A 19,666-nucleotide genomic window follows, 5' to 3' on the forward strand; every position below is an offset into this window, starting at 1 on the left:
TATACACACACACACAGGACTATTACTCAGCCATAAAAAGAATGAACTCTTGTCATTTGTGACAGTGTGGATGGATCTAGAGATCATTATGCTAAGTGAAATAAGTCAAAGGAAGAAAGATACCATGTGATTTCACTTATCTGGGAATCTAAAAAATAGAACAAATGAATAAACAAAATGAAACAGAAACAGGCACATAGATACAGAGAACAAACTGATTATTGCCAGCAGTGGGGGGGGCTGGGGGATGGAGTGAGAAATAGAATAGGTGACGGGGTGAAGAATACAAACTTGCACTTATAAAATAAGTCACAGGGAAATTATGCACCGTATAGGGTGTATAGTCAATAATATTGTAATAACTTTGGATAGGGACAGGTGGTAACTAGATGTATCAAGGTGATCATTTCATAGCATATAAAAACACAAACTTGCTATATTGTACACCTGAAATGAATATAATGTATGTCAATTATAAGTCAATGAGAAAAGAAGGAATTGAAGTGGATACTTTCTTTCTGGGGCCACATGAGTTCTTCTCATTTTTTTTTTCTACCTGGGCCTATCTCCCACTTTTTTGTAGATGACTTCTTCTCCCCCTCCTCCTCCTCCCTCCTCCCTCCCCCTCCTCCCCCTTTCTCCCCTCCCGCTTTCCACTTCCTCCTCCCCCTCCCCCCTCCTCCCCCCCACTCCCAAGAAGAGTAGTTTCAGCCTTAAAGCTACATAACCTTTTAATTTAGCTGCCCCTGATTAATTAATGCCAGTCTCTGCATCTTTAATTCCAGTTCTCAAGAGATTCTTTAAAATTTTTTTAATGTTTATTATTTTTAAGAGAGAGAGAGATAGAGTGCAAGTGGGGGAGGGGTGGAGAGAGAGGGAGACATAGAATCTGAAGCAGGTTCTGAGTTGTCAGCACAGGTTCTGAGCTGTCAGCACAGACCCCAATGTGGGGCTTGAACTTAACAAACTGCGAGATCATGACCTGAGTCAAAGTCAGATGCTTAACTGACTGAGCCACTCAGGTGCCCCTCAAGAGAAAAATTCTTGACTAATACATTGGCTTCCCCTGGGTCAAGGGACAAACTGACTTTCAACTGCCTGAGACCACGGATGCATCAAGCAGTCACACAGCTCAAATATGGCAGCTTAGGCCCAGTCCTTCTGCGAGCACTGAGCATAACCAGTCCTGGAGCAAGGGATGTGGCTGGACAAGGACGTGAAGTGTGTCTTCTACAACATAAAATGTTTAACAGTACACCTACAATGATTCTGTCTTAAATGGCTCTGCTGACAGTTCTTCTGGCAAGTGGGGTGGAAGGCTCCTTTTAAAGAGACAAGCCATCTGAGACAACTCTGTAATGAAAACATGATCATTTCCAGGTTATGGACATGTGTACCAAAGTCCTTTGAAAAATTATGTCACCTCGGTCCTCTGCGGAACACATTTAATCTATAGCTGCTGCTAACTTCTGGGTTCCAAAAGCGGGAATGGTGCTCAAAGAGGCTGAGGAAATGAAATGAAGGTTTCCATGGCTACCGACTTGAGTATGCATAAGACAAAAGTGTTTGAACTGCAAACCATCAATTCGTCCAAAATATTTTTCCTCTTCTATTTCACTTGTTTACTTGGTAAGCAGAGAAACAGAGCAGAGAATGTTCTGGTACAAATACATAGCCTGAGGGAAATCAGAACTTTCCCAGCTGCCAGGAACATCCCAAACAGAGCTTTGAGTGTTCAACAAATTTTGGGGACAGTCAGAATTAGCTTGGGTAAATGTGGAGACCAGGAGTTTGGGTTTCATTCTTGCCAGTGTCTCGCTGGATGATGTTGGGTGAATAACTTTACCTCTCTGAGTTTAGATGTTCCATCTGTAAAGGATATAAATGCTGGTTGAATGTGAACCCTTAATTGAGATTAGTGCTAACAACTTACCTCAGGTAAAGTTACATTCATCTGCATATGAAAGAAACTCAAGTCAGGAGTGGCTTTAACACTTTAAGTTTTATCCTTTGAGTAAAAGGCAATGATGACGTGATGAAATCACCAGGGATTCAGGCTTCTCCTTTCTGTTTTCTGATCCCACCGTCTCTCGGGTGTGGCCCTCATCCTCACCAGCCAAGGTTGCTGGAAGAATTTTAGCTATTATATTCATGTTCCAGGCGAGAGGATGGAGGCTGGTGCATTTCTGTAATCCCTTTCCCTTTAGTATCGGCTGGGTCTAATGAATAGAATACAGCAAAAGCGATAGGTCATTCCTCAGATTAGGTTATAAAGAGACTTGGGGTGCCTGGGTGGCTCAGTCTGTTGAATCTCTGACTCTTGATTTCAGCTCAGAGCACGATCCCAGGGTCATGGGATTGAGCCCCTCATTGGGCTCTGAGCTGACTGAGGAGCCTGCTTAAGATTCTCTCTCTTTCCCTCTGTCCTGCTTGCTCGCTCTCTCTAAAATAAAAACAAAAACAAAAAACAAAAACCCAAAGGATTATGTCTACTCTTCTCTGCCTTCTGCCCCACCTTCCCTTTCCGCCTTTCCCCTCTGCTCTCCCCCGCCGTTCCCCCTGCCAGCTTCCCTGGTCCTGGTGCTGGGGGAAGTGAGCTGCCATGCTGTGAGGCAGCCCAATGGAGAGGCCCATTTGGCAAAGAACCGAAGCATGCCAACAGCCATGTGGGTGAACTTAAAAACAGATTCTCGGGATGCCTGGGTGGCTCAGTTGGTTAGGTGGCCAACTTGGGCTCAGGTCATGATCTCACAGTTCATGGGTTCGAGCCCCACGTTGGGCTCTGTGCTGATAGCTCAGAGTCTGGAGCCTGCTTCTGATTCTGTCTGTCTCTGTCTCTGCCCCTCCCCTGCTCACACGCTGTGTGTATCTCTCTCTCTCAAAAATAAATAAACATTAAAAATATTTAAAAAGCAGATTATCCAACCCCAGTTACACTTTGAGACAACTGCAGCCCTGGCTGACAGCTTAGCAGCAACTTCATGAGCAGCCTTGAACTCGAGGTGTCCTGTTAAGCTGTGCTCAAGATTTCTGACCCACAGAAACTTTGAGATATGAAATGCTTGTCATTTTTAGCTGCTAAATTTTTGGGTAATTTATTGTGCTGTAATAGAAAATGAATTCACTCTGCAGCTGCTTTAGTTCAGTGAACTTTGGGTAAATAGAGACCACCAGATAGCCTAAAGGGAAACTGCACTGAGAGCCCCTGGTTCTCCCAGGCGGTACATGAGCAAGTATTTGGGCTGAAGCTTTGCTCACTTTTCTATCATTTGGATATTTTCCTAAAATTTGCTTAGCAGAAAAGAATGAAACCTCCATAAGCACTCCATGCCTAAGAGCAGAGCTGACTTAGCACCCATTCTCAGAGCCTGTTCTTTGCATGCCGTGGTTTGACCCTGTGCTCTGGGGCATGGGGCATAGATCTGGCACAGACGGGGGCAGATGGATGGCGCCGACTGTGGTCGCCCTCGCTGGCTCCCGCGTTGTCAGAAGCAGGCTCTCTAGATCCAGGGTCTCCGTGGCCAGAGTCAGCCCCACTCAGCGGCCAGCAGACGCAGCGCCTTCAAGGAACTCACACAAGGGCCGCCTTCCTGGAGGTTGCAGCTGTGCCAGGGGGCTCGTCTGGAGATTGGAGCAGGCTTGCAGCTTTTGTGTGGTCCCCTGGCCTCTGTGTGGGGCCTGGGGCACTGTCAATGACGCTGCTGCCTCTCAAGCCCAGTTGCCTAAGTCGTTAAGAGGATGATAAGTAAACCACCTAGTTCTTCTCACAGGGCTGATCTAAGCTTGGAAGAATGGCTTCCTGAAAATAAAACTTTCTTGGTTTTTCACCAGGTATAACTTGGGTGAAAAGAATAGATCACAAAACAGCATGAGCAGTATGATCTCATTTATTAATGATTATATGCACACACATAAACACAAACAGATTTCTTGTATTAGCATTAAGATGCTAATAATCTCTGGATAATGGAATGGATGATGTTTATTTTCTTCATGTTTTTCTTTCTGTAGTATTTTATTATTTTTTAACATAAGAATGTCTTTAAAAATTTTTTAAAAATGTTTTATTTATTTTTGAGTCAGAGAGCATGAGATGGGGAGGAGCAGAGAGAGAGAGAGAGAGAGAGGAAGGGAGACAGACACAGAATCTGAAGCAGGCTCCAGGCTCTGAGCCAGCTGTCAGCACAGAGCCTGACGCGGGGCTCAAACCCACGAATGTGAGATCATGACCTGAGCAGAAGTCGGAGGCTTAACCGACTGAGCCACCAGGAATGTCTTCTTTTAAATAGAAAAATAACAATAAATCCTCCTTTCACTTTGTAAAAACATCCCTTTCTCTTTCATTTGTATAGTGCTTTGCAGTTAAGAAAATTATCTTCAATTCACAGATTTAGTAACTGAAGCTCAGAGAGAAGCGATTGGCTTATTCATGGAGACCATCCTCTATTCACCTTTTCTCTCTGCCTCCCTGCCCATCCCCCAGGGGGGTCACTCATCTAGAATTTCATCTGACATCATCAAGCTTATATAACTTGGATTAGTCATTTCCCCTTTCAGTTTTCTCGCGTGTAAAATGAGACTAGTAATAAGTAGCACCTACCGCAGCCGGGCGTTGTGAGATTAAATGTGCTGATGTGTGTGAAGCACTTAGCACAGCCTTTAGCATTAATACCTGTTAGCATTGGTCATTCTTGCGTGACTTTGGAAAAGTCATTTCCCTTGTCTGGGTCTATTTCTTCAAATTCAAAGTGCATGGATTGGACTTGATGACTTTAGAAAATTCTGCATTTCAATTCTCTGGTTCCGAGATTTCATTGTTAATATATGAAACAAAGTTAATTTCAAAGAGCTGGATTGCAGGAAGCAGTTTTTATTCATTACTCTGTTGAATTAGCTCAAAAATGATTTGAATGTATGAACACCTAAAAAGGAACTGGGGGAAGGGTGTTCCTGGCAGAGGAATAGCATGTGTACACACCCTGGCAAGGGCTAGGGAACCTGGAGGGAGTGATAGGAGAAGCCTGGTGCCCTGAGCGTGGGCTGACAGCTCTCTCCAGAACCAGGTTCCTAGCTACAGTCAAGGGAATGGTGTCCTGCTTCTCAGTGAGCCCTCCACAGCAGGTTGCCAGATAGCTGAGGTGTTTTTAAAGGTGTAACATACTCTCTAAGCGCTTTACATATCTGCTTTTGCTCATTTATGTTGGACTCAAGAGCATGAGAAAAGTGTTCAGTACATGCCACATCATAAATCTAAGGCCTGGATGTGACTTTTCCATTTCCAACAAGCCCACTGGGACATCTGTGGGGATTCCCTGCTTGATGGAGCTAATGGTGGGAGCAGGTGAACCAGGAGGCTCCTGGGACAGAGACATTCTGGAAGTCCCTCTACAAAGATGATTCGGGAGGTGCAGCTGCATAATTGGGAGCTTAGGAGCATGTGGGTCACGGGGAAGTTGAACAGGGTGGCCAACCATTGACACGATCTGGCTGGGGAACAGTGCCTTGGCCTTTATTAGTTAGCTAAAGATGACACGCTCCTTACTGTGGTGTCCTTGTGCTCATCTCGTGTAAAGGGCCTGGTCAATGACATTGTCTGCACATGAAAAGAGTCATTTTTACTCAGCTTTTTGAGATGGGAATGGAGTTAGAAGACAAACAAAAAACCCTAACAGGATGGAGGATGCTGGTGAGTGGAGGATGCTGGCCCTTCTCCTATCCAGTTTTCTTTCCTATTTTTCACCTCTCTGATAAAACACTGATAAACTGCTTCCTGTTTGGACAGTGTTGGAATAACACTACCAACCAACTTTCAGTGCATTTTCCACTTATCCAAGCCTTCAGGGCATTCTGCTAACATAGTGACCTGGTCACATTGTTCCCCTTTCATGGCTGCCCACCGGGTAGAGCACAAATGCCCTCACATGGTGTGCAAGGCTCTTCATGATCTCAAGTTAACCCTCCGTTCCAGCCTCTTTGTGAAGCAATCCCATTCCTTCTATCTGAAACCATACGCTGTTAGAACTAGAATGGGTTGGAAATCATGTAGTTCTTTTTTTTTCTTGCTTAAGAAACATGAAGGATTTTTCTTAACAAAATCTTATCTGGATCATCAAAAGGGCAGAAATTGTCTAGCTGAAGGTATTATATTGGTAGTGGTGGGACCCAGAGGCTTAGTCTTACTTGCTCTCTTGTATTGTTTTCCCCCCAACCTGCAATGGCTTCTGAATTTATAGAGGGACTCCGGGGCCAGGAGGTGAAGCTTGAAAATCATTGATCTGATTCAGTTCTTCCCAGTTACACAGAGGTTGGGTTCCTTGCCCAGGGTTTCTGAGCTGGTGTATTGCAGAGTCAGTTCTCCAATCCAAGGTCATGGCCTGGCCTATGTGTCTTCCCAGTTCCACTGGCAATGTTCCTGTTAGACTGTGAACTCCTTTGAAGTGTTATTCTGTTGAATCTGCAGGCAAGGTTCTTTCTACCAGGTGCAACTAAAAGGAAGGTGGTAAGTAACTTTGGCCATATATTCCTTTCCCAATTATTTTGTCTTAGGATCTTGAGGGTGTGACCACACCATATTGCTTTGCGAAGTCATCCAAACCCAGAGTTCCAACAAAGAGCTTCTTCTTTTTTTTTTTTTTTTTTTTTTTTAAAGTTTACTGATGAGCCTTTTGAAACATCCCTCTGCTCTTACAGGAATATTTTCCTCCCAAGTAGACTTCTTGGCACAGGATCAGATTATCTTAAAAATTCCATCTTTGCTGATTTCTTTAGTTTTCACATCATTCTGAGGAATCCCATTCCAGCATCCAGGAAATCATAAAGCTGGAGAATGTGCTTCTTTTCCCTCCTCTCACATGATGTCCTTCTGCATCTCGGGCCTATCCAGCCTCTGGTAAAATTTGGTTAGAACTGACTTTATCTGTTCCACTCACCATGCTGGATGGGAGGACTCCCATCCTGGGTAGTAATAGCAAGCTTTTGAATTCATGACCCGCTGATTATTTTTGGTGTAATAAATAGGACAGGAGAGGCTGAAGTTGTTTGAGAGTAAATTTAGTGCTCAACTTGAAGCTCTGAAAATGGCCTTCCTGACTCGATGATGATGGTAGTAGTGATGATGGTGACAATAACAACTGATGTTAATTTTGCATTGACTTTATACTGTGTCCCGTGATGAGTAGTTTACATATGTGATCTTTTTTCTTTTAAATCCCCCATGAAAATCCCATGGGGCAGATTTGTTTTATAGGTGAAAGAAATGGAAGCTCAGAGAGGCTAAGTCATTGCTTGTGGTTATACACCACAAAATGGTGCAGCCGCCAAGGAAAGGCACTTAATTACAACTCTATGTATGACACCATTTCCATGCTAAAGTCAAGGGAATAGCACACACAATGAAAGAACGTGACAGCTGAAGGTAAGTTGCATCAGAGCCCATTAAAGAATGTGGTTTTCGGGGCACCTGAGTGGCTCAGTTGGTTAAGCGTCCGGCTTTGACTCAGGTCATGATCTCACAGTTTGTGGGTTCGAGCCCCATGTCAGGCTCTGTGCTGACAGCTCAGAGCCTGGAGCCTGCTTCAGATTCTGTATCTCCCCCTCTCTGACCCTCCCCTGCTCACACTGTCTCTCTCTGTCTCTTAAAAAATAAATAAAAAACATTAAAAAAAAAGAATGTGGTCTTCTGAAAACCCTACTTCACCTCCATTCTTTGGGAATGGCCTCTGGGGACAGACTGGACAGCCATATATTGCTATAAGAGAACCCTAACCCCTGGTCAGAGCACATTGGTCCAGGAATAGACACCTGACCATCAGGTGGTCAATTCATTGCCTAATCAGCAACTTATCAGACTCTCCATGCAAATATGAAATGAGACGTGGGAACTGGAGTAAGTTGGTATTGGGCCTTTGGCCCAAATGATGAGTCAGAGTGGAAAAGAAAACTGAAGTTGGCTTCCCTATGTGCTTATTTACTCTTATCCAGAGTGTTCTCTTGTTACGAGAGCTGGATGGGAAATGGAAAGTGGAACAGGCTTTGAAACAGAGAAGAGAGACTGGTGGGTGAACTTGTACTCCATCAAATGGTCGCAGTGATTTTGCTGGGTGGCCTTGGAGAGACTAGGAAACCCAAGGCCAGGGAAGCTGTGTATTGGCGTCCCAACCAGTGGATGGCAGCAGTGGGCCTTAACTACTTCCTAGCCAGGGGAGACAGATGGATAGATAGCAAAGGAGAGGGAAGGTTGTGTTTCACATTTACATCAGGCATTTAGAAAGGAACAATCTGCTTCAAAGAGGTAAGCCTAGATTATGTATTGCCCTGATCATATAAAAGAAACTGATTAAATCCACTCTAAATGGGAGTATTTCATAGTAATCATTACATTTCTGTCCTTTTTACCCGTAGGGGTAGGGATATGCATATTTAGGTTTATAAGCAAATGTATCATGTTTCTTAGGAGTTCGTGAAGCTATCTCTCTCTAGAAACTGGGGTGGAGAAGCAAAAAGGACACGGGGATAAAACAATGATTTCAAGCTGAGCTGAGATTCCCTCCATGGATTGGTGTTATTTCTTTTTAGTTTGTTTGTTTTTTGGCATAAGCTGCACATACACCCTGAGAAATGTACTTTGTCCAGTTAGAAGTTATTTTTCTCCATCATTGATGATGTTGGATACTAGCAACTCTGTTTATAATGCACTGTGGGATTAGTTACTCTCTCTGTAACACAATCATCATTAAACAAGGGCTTCGGGAAAGCTGGAATCCTTGTTTTGATTGTGGTTACCATGGTGACCAGTGGCCCATTGGTCTTCCGTCTCTCTGTGACGCTCACGCTCACAGTGTTTCCTTGTTCTTCTGTTACATCGTTACATGCAAGTAGCAAGTTACGTTTCCAGTAACTCACGTCAGAGTTTTAACATGCCCAGGCATAAGCAGGAAAGACTGTGAGCGGGAGGAGAACCTCCTCAAGGAGAGGGACTGGGGTGAGGTTGGATGGCTGCTGTCATCAAGCCTAGAAAGTCCTGTGAGGGCAAATAGACCCTGTCCCCGCCTTGCCTCTGCTTTGTTACCTTCTCCCACGCTAGACTCGTTGACTTTCCTTCTTTCAACTGGCTTCTGCCCAGGCCTTAGATCCCTTTGGACCTGAGTAAACAGCCTTAGCCTCTTGGAGATTCTTTTTTGTGTTGTATATTCTGGAGCAAATGAGCTGTCTGGTTATATAAGCCTCTTACAAGGTCTAGAGCCTTAATCTGGACGGGGACCCAGTTGCCTCCTAGGGACAGGGATGTGATGACCTCTCATTGCTGCTTCTGTCATATAGTATCAACCACCCCAGCCTGGGCTTTCCAGTGTCCCTGATTCTTGACACACTCTGCCGCTAACTAATCATACCATAGGTACGGTCCTCCCACTGTTTACTGAGCCGTACTCCTTGGGACCCTGTGCTTGTGCCTCATCTACCCGCCAGAATGCCCATTGTCATATAGGCTTCACCCTCCAGAATTTTCCCTAATCTTTATAGGCCTGGCTGGAACCTAGCTCGGGCTTTGTGCTGCCCCTGGTCTTCCAGCCAGCTTCACATACACCTTGTTCGTCTTTTCTCAAACATGATGACAGGCCAGTGGGACAGCTTTTCTGTCACTTTCTGGCCTGAGGATAGCTGTGGTCATTTATTTTGTTTCATTGGAACTTTCTGCTGGATTTTAAATGATGTACAAATAATGCAGGCCCAGCCATAAGTGAGAGCCACAGAGAGGCACATCTCTGCTCCTCTTCTTTCTTAGGGTCCTGTGATCCTTTCTCTGATTTGGGAGAATCAAGTGTTTTGCTCAAAAAGCGTTACTGCTTCCTTTTGATTTCCCAAATGAAGGTCAACACCTACCCAGATCCATCCTCAGCCTGCCTCTGCAGCCTGTGGAGCTGATTTACAGGATGGCTGGATGCAGTAGGGTACCATCAGGTTTTATTTCTCTCTCTCACCAGTGCCTCTGAAGGGGCTCCATCTCACCCCTTCTCCCACCCCGTGTGCCAACTCGGAACAGATCCTGCCACTTACTTCTCTCTTCAAGCAGTGAAAGAGGTCTTATTTTTAAGTATGAAAAGCCCAGTCCAAACCTAAATCTTAATCCACATTCAATTTAAAACTCTCTTTGCACAGTCACCAGATCAGGCTTGGCCTGTGGCTTGGGGACCCACGTTGTGGCATTCTGGCCACATGACCATAGATTGAGGAACTCACCAGCCAAGTTTCACTTCAGAGCCTGTTCTTAGCCATCTCTGCCCAGAATGATTTTCAGAGCCCATCGTGTGGGTGGCTGTGTCTCAGGCTTTGGCTCTCAGCCTCAGTGTCCCACCATAAAAGGATTGATCCTGTCCCAACCATGCCCTTGCTACAGTTTCTAGCACATAACAATTCTTCCAAGCTTTTTCACTATTTTAATTGGTTTGTTAATTTTTTTTTTTTTGGATAGCTGAACTGTATCTGCTTTTTGCTACAGTAATATTAACTCTAAGACAGCAGAAACTGTGCTTGTCTTGCTTAGAGTTATATATCCACAGCCTAATTCCATGTCTGTCACACTGTAGGCACTCAAAACTATTTATTTAATCAGCATGAATTCCTATTTGAAATTCACCAAATGGTGAAATAATAGCTTGAAAGATAGGAAATTGCTGACACTTGATTTTTTGTGGGGTAGGGGCTGGAAAATGGCAACTTCATGCATTTTATTCTAATATTTGGAGCATTCCCATTAGCAGCAAGGTATTAAGATGGTTGGTATCACTAATATATTACATTTTCCTGGAAATTCAATTCCGTTCAACATAATAAAATGGGAAAAAAAACAGATATAATATTGGAAGTACTAGTTGGGGAGGATAAGATTACCCACCTGCAGAGTTGATAACAATCACCTGAAAAATTAAGAGTCTTAGCAAAATCAAGAGTCCTAATGAGTTCAGTTAAGCTCGATATACAAAATATAGCCAGCTAGAAAATAATTATGAGTAAGATAATAGAAAATATCTTATAATAGCAACAATAAGACCATAATAATAGTATAAACTACCCCTTACCCCCAAACCCTGGAAATTAAGAAATATAGATATATCATATGAAGAAAATTATAAAACTTCTCAGAGAGCTTCTAAAGACAAATAAATGGGAGGACAAAGATGTTTCAGGATGGAAAGACTCAAAATTATAAAAATTTCAGTTCTCTCCATAATTAATGTCAACATTTATTTCCATTACAACCAAATTCTAATAGTTTGGGAGGGGGCAGCCTGACAAAAGCAAATGCAAAGATCATCTGAGTGAAAAATTTCTGATTGACCCAGAGTCTTCTCAGAGGCATTGTGAATCGCGGGTTGTGTGGCCACTGTGAGTGTGCGATTTGCCCACACCTGCCTCCAAGCTGCCAACCTGAGCGATGACTGTGCCATCACCATCTTCTCACCCCACCGTCACCTCTTCCAAGTGGAGTATGCTCAGGAGGCCATGAAGAAGGGCTAAGCCACAGTCGGCATGCGGGGAAAGGACGTTGTTCTGGGCGTGGAGAAGTCGGTGGCCAAACTGCAGGATGAGAGAACCAAGTGCAAGATCTGTGCGTTGGATGACAGTGTCTGCATGGCACTCACAGGGTTCACTGCCAACCTGATGATAGTTATCAGCAGCGCTGAGGTGCAGTACCAGAGTCACTGGCTGACCGACCGTGGAGGACCCAGTTACCATGGAGTATGTCACCTGCTACATCGCCAGTCTGAAGGAACGCTGCACACAGAGCATTGGGCACAGGCCTTTTGGCATCTCTGCCCTTACTGTGGGTTTCGACTTTGGTGGCATCCTCAGGCTGTATCAGACTGACCCTTGAGGACATACCGTGCCTGGAAAGCCAGTGCCCTAAGTCAGGGTGGCAAGTCTGTATGTGAATTTCTTTTTCTTTTTCAAATGTTTATTTTGAGAATCAGTGAGAGAGAGAGAGAGAGAGAGAGAGAGAAAAGAACACTCAAGTGGGCTCCACACTGGCAGCACGGAGCCTGAAGCGGGGCTCAAACCCAGGAACTGTGAATAAGGACCTGAGTGGAAATCAAGAGTCCGATGCTTAACTGACTGAGCCACCCAGGCTTCCCCCTGCATGACTTCTAGAGACTGATGAGGGCATGCAACAAGAGTCGCCACGAAGCTCTTTTACACTGATGAAGGCATCGAGAAACATGACCTGACCCTTTAACTGGTTATCAGGGCTCTCCTGGAAGCGGTTTGGTTTGGTGACAGAAACACTGAACTGGCTGTCGTGACAATAGATCAACCCTCAAGATTTTAAATCTTGAAGAGATTGAGAAGTATGTTGCTGAAATTGAAAAAGAGAAAAAAGAAAATGAAAAGAATCATGGGGTGCCTGGGTGGCTCAGTCGGTTAAGCGTCTGACTTCGGCTCAGGTCGTGATCTCATGGTCTATGAGTTTGGGTCTCGAGTCAGGCTCTGTGCTGACAGCTCAGAGCCTGGAGCTTGCTTTGGATTCTGTGTCTCCCTGTCTCTCTGCTCCTCCCCTGCTCAGCCTCTGTCTCTCTGTCTTTCAAAAATAAATAAAAACATTAAAAATTTTTTTTAAAAAGGCTAAATCCACTTTACATAGTAGCTTAGTGTATATCATTGGTGACTATGAATTCCAGAGGAGAGAGGGGATGTACCTTAAAAGGTATTTTGGGATAACTGGCTACCATTTAGAAAAAAATTTAAATTCCTACCTTACACTTAGCACCAAAATAAATTTAAGATGAATTTAAATATTTCTATGTTATTAAACCATAAATATTTTAGAAGAAAATATAAGAGTTATTCAGTTTTAGGGAGGGAAGGGCGTTCTAAGCAAATAAACTAAATATACAACTCTGAAGAAAATAGATTGAAAACTTTATATGGACAAAAGTATGAATTTCTGTATATCAAAAATATCACAAAGTTGGAAAGAAGCTATCAAAGTGGGAAAATGTTTTCAGCATGTATGATAGCAAAATAGTTGAAATTCTTAATATATAAAGGGCTTTTACAAATCAAAAGAAAAAGTCAAATATCACAGTTGAATGGATACAGGATATAAATAGGCAAGTGATGAACTGACAAATATAGATGATGAGCCTGTATATAAATGTCAGATTAACTAGTAAAGGAGTTCCTCCAACTTGGTTATTCTTGCTGTGTGAAATAATGCACATTTAAGTTATTTTGAGTGGAGTGCTTCTTTTGTTTTTGTTGTTATTTGCAACCCAGTGTTATTTGCAATCCTTCCTGATCCATAATTTGGTACCAGGAGTGGAGTGTTAACTATAAGTAAGTGACCTAAAATGTGGAAATGGCTAAATCATGGAGGAAGAGTCTTGGGCCACAGTGACCCACATTTTTCAGGTTGAGAGGTTGGCGACTCTTGTTATATCACCACAAAGCTTTTTTTTTTTTTTTTTTTTTTTTAATTTAACCTCGTACCCTCTCATCTTAGGATCTTGACTGTATGCCTTCAGAGATATAGTACTGGGGGAGGTGGTAGGAGTAACTCAGGATGTTAACATGGGTGGCAGAATTCTGTCTTCAGTAGGATCCTACAAGAAAGGGACAAGCTTAGCTGAAGTAGCCCATCTGAATATAGAAAGGGAGGAAAATACAGCTTTGTTAGGAGGAATTCCTTTTTGCTTGTGGCCTTTGATATAGTTCCATGGAGTCTTTGCAATTAAAAAAGCTGAAAGTTGTATTCCAAGGGTAATATAATCCATTCAGGGAGGTGGGAGATTTAACAGGAGACAATTGACAAGATTTGTTCCTTTCTCCACTGAAGCCTTCTTTTTTTCCCAACATATTTCCTTTATTTAAAAAAATATTTTGATTTGGATTGTTTCTGTCACTGGGAGTTGAAAATATCCTAAATGATTTAAGAAGAGCAAAATATTGGAAGCAAGATGTCTAACAATGGAGGACTGGTTAAACTATGGAGACTTCAGGGTGCCTGGGTGGTTCAGTCAGTTGAGTGTCTCACTTTGGCTTGGGTCATGATATCACAATTTGTGAGTTTGAGCCCCACATCAGGCTTGCCACTGTCAGTGCAGAGCTCGCTTCAGATCCTCTGTCCCCCTCTCTCTCTGCCTCTCCCCAGCTTGCACACTCTCTCTCATTCTCTCAAAAATAAATAAAACATTAAAAAGTTTTGTTGAAACTATGGAACCTCGACACAATGGGATATCATGCAAAGTTCATGATATTTAAAGTGAAAAAATTAGGTGGCAAAATTGTTACTAGAAGGGGGTGAGGGTAAGAGATAGGGATCTTTTGGCATAATCAATGTCATGCTCACTGCTGTTTAATGAAGAGTAGCTAAATATCAGTTATGGTGCTAGGGGCTTTGCTGACATTATTTTATTCCATCTGCCCAACTGTATTCTGAGGCACTGCTCTTACTCCTTTTATAGTTGAGGATTCTGAAACCGAAATTTCATAACTTGCTCAGTAAATGCTAGAACAAACAATTCAAGCTCAGGTCTGCTTCGTTCTAAAGTGTTACCTTAAAACTCTTGAGTTATTTTTTTGTTTTCTCTGTCTCCCTTGACATGGTATCTAGTCAGTTTCCAAAGTCTGTCAGCTCTTCTCTTTAAAGTTTATTTATGGGGTATCAGGGTGGCTCGGTCAGTTGAGTGTCCAACTCTTGGTTTCAGCTGGGGTCATAATTTCATGGTTCCTGAGACTGCGTTGGGCTCTGTGCTGGCAGTGTAGAGCCTACTTGGGATTCTCTCTCTCTCTCTCTCTCTCTCTCTCTCTCTCTCTCTCTGCCCCTCCCGCCTGTGTACATGCGTGTGGATGCTCTCTCTCAAAATAAATAAACCTTAAAAAAAAGAAGTTTATTTTATTTCAGTCCTTTTCTCATATGTCCAATTGCACCAGTCCCAGTCAGGCCCTTTGTATTTTCAGCTTGGACTATCGCAGTAGTCACTTTACTTCTCTCCTTTTTCCATTTTCCCTTGCTCACACCTTGAATTCATTTTATCTGTCATTACCAGATTAATCTTCCAAGCATTTACTCTGATTGTGATTAAAATGTTCCTTTCTTCACTATCTGCTCAAAAAAATCTCTGGGAACTTCTGAATGCTCACCAAACAAAGTCTAAATTCATTGGCATTCTGGATTCTTTACAATCCCAAACTGCCCTTTCAACTCTGTCTTCCATTATTCCTCTAAAGAGGGATCAGCAAACTAAGTCCTGGGCCTGTTTTTGTAAATAAAGTTTTACTGGAACTGAGTCATTCCCATTCATTTACATGTTGTCTATGGTGACTTTTGTGCAGCAGAGCTGAATAGTTGTGACAGAGACTGCATGGTCCACAAAATTTGAAATATTTATTGTATGACCTTTTATGGACCAGGTTTGCCAAACTCTGCTTTAGGTGAACTCCTTGCTCTAACCAAATGGATCTACTCTTCATCCCTATTTTAAATAATTATTGGAACAAGATAGAATAAGTTAAAAAATGTTCATTGTTTCCTGAATACTACTTGAACTTTCTTATTATCCATGTCTTTTTTTTAATTTTCAAATTTTTATTTGAAGTATAATAAGATACAGTGGTATATTAGTTTCAGGCATACAATATAGCAATTCAACAATTCTATACATTACTCAGTGCTCATCACATTGAGTGTACTCTCAATGCTCTGTTTCTCTTTCACCAATCCCCCCACCCATCTCCCTTCTGGCAACCACCAGTTTGTTCTCAGTATTTATGAGTCTGGTTTTTGTTTTTGTTTTTTGTTGCTTGTCTCTTTTATTCTTTGTTTTGTTTTGTGTTTTTTAAATGCCACATGTGAGTGAAAACTGGACATAAACATACAAAAGAATGAAGCTGGACCACCTTCTTATACTATACACAGAAATTAACTCAAAATGGATTAAAGACCTAAATATGAGGCCTAAAGCCATGTTTTAAAAAAATGGTGTGGGGTGCCTGGGTGGCTCAGTTGGTTGGGTGGCTGACTTCGGCTCAGATCATGATCTCATGATTTATGAGTTTGAGCCCCACGTCGGGCTCTGTGCTCACAGCTCAGAGCCTGGAGCCTGCTTTGAATTCTGTGTCTCTCTCTCTGACCCTCCCCTGCTCATGCTCTGTTTCTTTGTCTTTCAAAAATAAATAAATGTTAAAAAAAATTTAAAAAAGATAAAATAAATGGTTTTGGCATGCCTGGATGGCTCAGTCAGTTAAGCATCCGACTTTGGCTCAGGTCATTATCTCATGGTTCATAGGTTCGAGCCCTATATTGGGCTCTGTGCTGACAGGTTGGAGCATGGAACCTGCTTCAGATTCTGTGTCTCCCTCTCTCTCTGCCCCTGCCCTGCTTGTTCTCTGTTGCTCTCTTTCTCTCAAAAATAAATAAAAATGGCACATGTATCCATGTATGAAATATTTTTGGCACATCTTTTCATGTATGAAAACCTTTTTGATTTATGTGGAGAAATTCATCTTTAAACTCTTCTTCCAAATTTCTAGGATATAGGATATAGGATTGACACTTGTAGGTCATTTTTCCATTATATTCCCCTAGCAAACCAGTGGGAGTAGGTAGTGGTGGGCTTATAATTGCCATTTTTTGATGGAAGAAGCTAACTTGTTCTGAGGTTATGTAATCTGCCGGATATCACACGCTGGTCTTTGGAATCCAGATCTGGTGTTGGTCCTCCTGGCGGTTTCCCTGAGAAGAGCAGTCAGGCCGCGTGCACATTTATATTGCTAGCACAGTTATGGCATTGGGAAGTAGTCAGTGAACCATGGATCCGTCGTTCTCCAAGTGTGGTGCCTGGACCAGCACCATCATCCTCTGGGAACTGTGAGAAATGCAGACTCTCATGCCCCCCCAAGACTTACCCAATCAGTCACTTTAGGGTGGAGCCTAGCAACACATGTTTTTGACAAGCCCTCCAGGTGGTTCTGATGCCCATTCAAGCTGGAAAAGCTCTGGTCTTGATCATCATGAGACACACGTCCTGCTGTTCTTCACTCAGTCGAACTTTGGCGCTGAGTGGTGGGAAGACCGGGATACACCTGATCCCCTTCTCGATCATGGTCTCTCGTGCACTTAACTGGCAGCAAGGATAGCAAGGGAGGTCAGTTCACCAAAATGCTGCAATTGCATGTGCAGTACCTAAAATTAAGTTAATGAAGCCTGTGTCCTTCAACGTAGGATCAAAGACTAGAAATGCCTTCTTATGTTACCTTGTTTTTACCCCCCAATTAAATAACCTTTACTTTCCCACAGGAGAATGAGGGAATTAGGACCTCAGTAGTGGTGAAATGTGTAGTATGCTTTTCCACAGATGAAATAAGTGAGTGAATAAATGAATTTGTCCACTTAAACATCACCTGTGTAGTGTCTAGTACTGAGTAGGCACTAGAACAGTCTTTATTAATAGAGGATATGAGCTGGTAGAGACTTACGATGTAATATAATATGGACAGTAACAGAATGAAGCACAAGATATGAAGTTCTATGGAGAAGGGAATAGTGCCCTTGTGTGTGTTTTTGTACATGTGCACATGTACATGCATGCATATGTGTGTATGCCTGTTTCATGCAGGTGTACATGTTTGCATATGTGTAGGTGTCTTGTGGAAGCAGGGTGGGTTTAGGGAGAGATGTTGTTCAGGACTTCACAAAGGAGGACATTCTTGAGGTGGATCTTAAGATCTGTTAGTTCAGCAGGTAGACAAGAAAGATAAGAACATTCCAGTCATGGTGTAAATGTAAGGAGGCATGAAACAGTGTGGTATCCATAGGGAACAATGAGTGTTTTGGTGTGGGTTAAGTCTAGAATGTTAGGTACAGCTGACCATGAGGCCAGAGAAGGAGGCAGGAGGCAGACCATGACTGTGAATGTGCTGTTAAGGAGTCTTCTTTTGACTCGTTGACTGGTGCTTCCCAAAGTGTATCTATCACAGAACATTGTGTCCAGGGCATTGTGTTAGGTGTTCTTTGGAAAACAGACTTCTCTGATCAAGCAAATGTGAATGTGAAAAGTTTCATAAAATTAGATGGAGTGTGTGTGTGTGTGTGTGTGTGAGAGAGAGAGAGAGAGAGAGAGAGAGAGAGAACACTCTGAGAGCCTTTAACATGTATATTGAAAATATCCAGGATGGAGATCAGAGGACATGGGAAGCTTTCTGATAAGTTTCCTCATCATCTTCAGTTCCTCAAGAATAGACCTTGGACAATGTCACAGTGCACAGTGGGAAGGGTTATTGTGTCCTGTCCCTCATAGGATAAAATCCCAAGTCCTTATCATGGCCTTGAAGGCCCTGCAAAATCCAGTCTTGCTTACATTTCTGACCTTGCCTCCTACTGTCTTTTTTGGGAACATGATGCACATTTGTTCATTTGCACATTGTCTATGGTTGCTCTTAGCCTACAGAGTAGTTTCTATAGAACCTAGAATATTTACATTTTGTTCTTAAGAACAGAACAACAAAAAATTCGCTGAGTCCAGCATTGTAATATTTCCACAGTGTTTCCTGTCCGCTTCTCTAGATTTAGAGCTCTTAGATGCTAGGGTTTTATTTGTTGTTTTTAACATATTCGTCTTTGTGTTACTGGCACCAAACATAGGGCTTAGCATATAGAAGGCACCCAGCGAATGCTTGATGAAAGAGCAAGTGACACTGTCATAATAATCATAATGACTGGTATTTATTCAGGCTTTGTGGTTCCATTTATACTAACTAATTTAATCTTTATTCCAACTCTCTGAGATGGACAAACAATATCCCTGTTTTACATATGAGGAAACAGAGGCTCAGAGAAGCTGAGTGATTTTTCCAAAGTACCACAGCCAAGTTTGAATTGTGGGGTGGTCTGCTGCCATATCCCACATTTGTCCCCTTGCCCTTGGATGTTTCATGCTGTTCCCCTCACTTACCAGATCTTCAGTAGCAGTTTCACTGTGGCTCATCTGTCTGTTTCATGGTTCCTTCTGTCAGAGGATCTTCCCATGGCGCCCCTTCTCCCTGTCCTAGCTGCCTTCCTCTCCTTTTCTCTGTTCTCTTATCTCCCTCTCCTTGTTGTTTCTGCTCGCTCTGCCATTTCTGGCTCAGTCACTGAGGGTTTGCATTTCTTAGGAAGTCCATGCACAATGCTGTATGTGGCCATCCTCATTTTGGCTGTTTTCTTTGCATGATTAGATGAAGTCAGAGGTCCAGGAGAAGAGATTGACCTTCAGGCCATCCCTCGCTAGGTTGGACAGTATCTTTTTCTGTTTAGACTGCTATTGCAGAACACCATAGACTGGGTGGCTTAGAAGCAACACATTTTATTTTTCATAGTTCTGGAGGCTGTAAGTCAAGATCAAGGCACCAACAGATTCAGTGTGGTGAGAGCATGCGTCCTGGTTCTAGATGGCTGCCTTCTTGCTGTGTTCTAACATGGTGGCAGGGGCAAGGATGTTGTCTGTAGTCTCTTTTATAACGGCACTAATCCCATTCATGAGGGCTCCACCCTCATAACCTAATCACCTCCCAAAGGCCTCATCTCCAAGTACTAACGCATTGGGTGTTAGGATTTAACATATGAATTTTGGGGGGACACAAACATTCAGCCTATGGCAGACTGACTCCTCTGCCAACAGGGCTTTGCACTTCG

General features: G+C 42.9%; 1 pseudogene; it reads left to right on the forward strand.

The window, feature by feature from the left end:
* Nucleotides 1-5,673: 5,673 nt before the first annotated feature.
* On the forward strand, nt 5,674-12,381 carry LOC115275876 (annotated as a pseudogene).
* Nucleotides 12,382-19,666: the final 7,285 nt, after the last annotated feature.

This window comes from Suricata suricatta, chromosome 13 (genome assembly GCF_006229205.1).
Source record: "Suricata suricatta isolate VVHF042 chromosome 13, meerkat_22Aug2017_6uvM2_HiC, whole genome shotgun sequence".
Taxonomy (NCBI): Eukaryota; Metazoa; Chordata; class Mammalia; order Carnivora; family Herpestidae; genus Suricata; species Suricata suricatta.